Source organism: Babylonia areolata, chromosome 4 (assembly GCF_041734735.1).
Source record: "Babylonia areolata isolate BAREFJ2019XMU chromosome 4, ASM4173473v1, whole genome shotgun sequence".
Taxonomy (NCBI): Eukaryota; Metazoa; Mollusca; class Gastropoda; order Neogastropoda; family Buccinidae; genus Babylonia; species Babylonia areolata.
Window position 1 is genome coordinate 20,923,736 of NC_134879.1, and position 2,500 is coordinate 20,926,235.

The 2,500-nt window shown below is 37.6% G+C and overlaps 1 protein-coding gene across 3 annotated transcripts in view; it reads left to right on the plus strand.

The window, feature by feature from the left end:
• The window catches only part of LOC143280942 (kinesin-like protein KIF16B), a 79,521-nt gene that overhangs the window by 915 nt on the left and 76,106 nt on the right, over positions 1 to 2,500 (plus strand). The window lies entirely within an intron of this gene.

A 2,500-nucleotide genomic window follows, 5' to 3' on the forward strand; every position in this document is an offset into this window, starting at 1 on the left:
TGTGTGTGTGTGATGTCAGGGAGAAACGGAGAGAGACAGTGCATGTGTGACTCCGTGTGTGTGTGTGTTGTGTGTGTGTGTGTGTGTGTGAGAGAGAGAGAGAGAGAGAGAGAGAGCATACATGCATGTGTGATGGAGAAACGGAGAGAGACTATGGTAGTATGCATGTGTGACTCTCTCTCTCTCTCTCTCTCTCTCTCTCTCTCTCTCTCTCTCTCTCTCTCTCTCTCTGTGTTTGTGTGTATTTGTGTATTTTTGTGTGTATCATCTGTAAAAAAGAGAGAAAGGCCAGTGCACATACAGATCATTACAATACTTGCTGACTGCAGCACTACATTTTTCTCTCTCAGAAAGTTACACACACACACACACACACACAACAATAGAAAAAAAGGGAAACAACAAAACAGTTTCTTACATGCCCAACCGGTTTCGACCACTGGTCTTCGTCAAGGGTGTTTACTGGTATGTCAAAATCCAACACACACACACACCAACAAAGAAAACAAAAAGGTTAACAAAGCTCATGAAAAAAAAATGCACCAATAGCATGCAACATGAAAAGAACAGTGTGAAGTGTTGCTCGGGGAATAGGAAGAGAGGCTGGTGAGTAAAGTAGTCAGAGAGGACAAGAGAGCCGTCAAGAAAAATAGACAGGTAGATCATAGAAAGAGAGGGAAAAAGAAAGAGAGACAGGGAACGTTCAGCCCCGTGAGGTGCCACTGTTTTCAGTCTGTCCATCCACTTTTTTTCTCTGGTTTGTCTGACTGTGTGTGAAGTTCCCTGAATATGTTCTATGATGATGCATTTCATGTTAGTGGTTGTGTGGTTGGATTGGTTGAAGTGGCGTGTGACTAGGGTGCCTGTGTTCTATTTGATGTATATATATATATATATATATATATATATATATTCCTTTGCCATTCTATCAAGCCTCTTTTTTTCCTCGATAAGTAAGAACAACATTAGAATAACAAAAACTGAAAAAGGCAGAATATTTCCAAAGGTACCTTAAGTGTTTTATTTCATTTTAATACAGGGAGATTTTTAAATCTGTGGGTTGATGAGGAATATTTATGCATAAATTCTACACTTGTAGAACATACATTTGTGTTTATGTGGTGTGTGTGTGTGTGTGTGTGTGATTTCTTTTTTTAAATCTTCAACTGTTGTTATAATTATCCCTCCATGCATGAAACAACTTTGCAAAATGTTTGGTCATTATAGAAAATAAAGATAAGTTCTTTAGAGATAGAGAGAACTTGGAACTGTTTTATTAATGTAATGCCACCTACCTGTATACATGTGGATGCACATGTTATACACAGACACAAAACAAAAAAATAAGAGAGAGAGAGAGAGAGAGAGGGATGAAACAGCAAGCAACTACTGTAACGTTTGCTTATTTCAAAGTGACTCAACCAAAGGGACACTTGTAACTCCAAGTTCTTTGTTGCTCAGCATTTGCATTCAGCTTCCATACAGGTAAACAAGAGTGAATTAAGGAAAGAGGGAGGAAAACAGACAGATGGCAGAGGCTTCCCTTGCAGTTCATTGTATTGTTAGGTATGATAGTGTATTACTTTTGGTCACAGCAGATATCTCTGTGTGAAATTTGGGCTTCTCTGTCCATCCAGAGTGTATCACCTCAGGGCAGTGCCACCCTTTTCCTCTCTCTTGTTTTCTGCCTGCATATGTATTTGTTTTCTTATCAGAGCATGATTTTCTATAGAATTCTTTTTTTTTGCAATTCTTTTTTTTTTTTTTCACTTTTCAGTTTTACACAACAGAACAAAACACTTATTTTGAGTAATTTATACATTTATCCACAGACCAGTTTCTGAGTTTGTACTGTCCGTGAATGGATATATATGTGTATTTACACACACACACACACACACACACACGCACACACACACACACACCAAAAAATGCATTCATTGAACTATTACAGAGCCAGCATGCAGTCTGGTGATTGGCACTTTTGTTATTAGTTACAACAACTGAAAAATACTTCAATTTCAGTTGGATAGAAACAAATAAAAAATATTTTTTAAAAAGGGGAGGGTGTGGGGTGTGGAAGGGAACTTTCACATCTTTCATTACAAAGTTAACAGATTTTATGATAAATGATAGATTATGGCAAATGTTAGAATTATAAATTCATTGAACAAAAAGCTTAGATAAGTTCATTTGGGAATCTGATGACTGGCTTGAAAACAACAACAACAACAACAAAAATGCAAGAGAACAACAACAGCAGCACCACCACCACCAACAACAAAAATGAAGACTGGAAGAGTGATGTGTTTGTACACATGTATCAGCGTGAAATGTCAAGTTAGTGTATTGGATCAGTCTACATGAAATGAGCAGCAAGCTGTTCTCTTCGTGGACAGATGTGTATGTATATGTTAATGGTTACATATATACATGTGTATGATATATATGTGTAGAGAGGGTGTAAGGCAAAAGCGCATCTGTTGTTGAGCACTGTTAC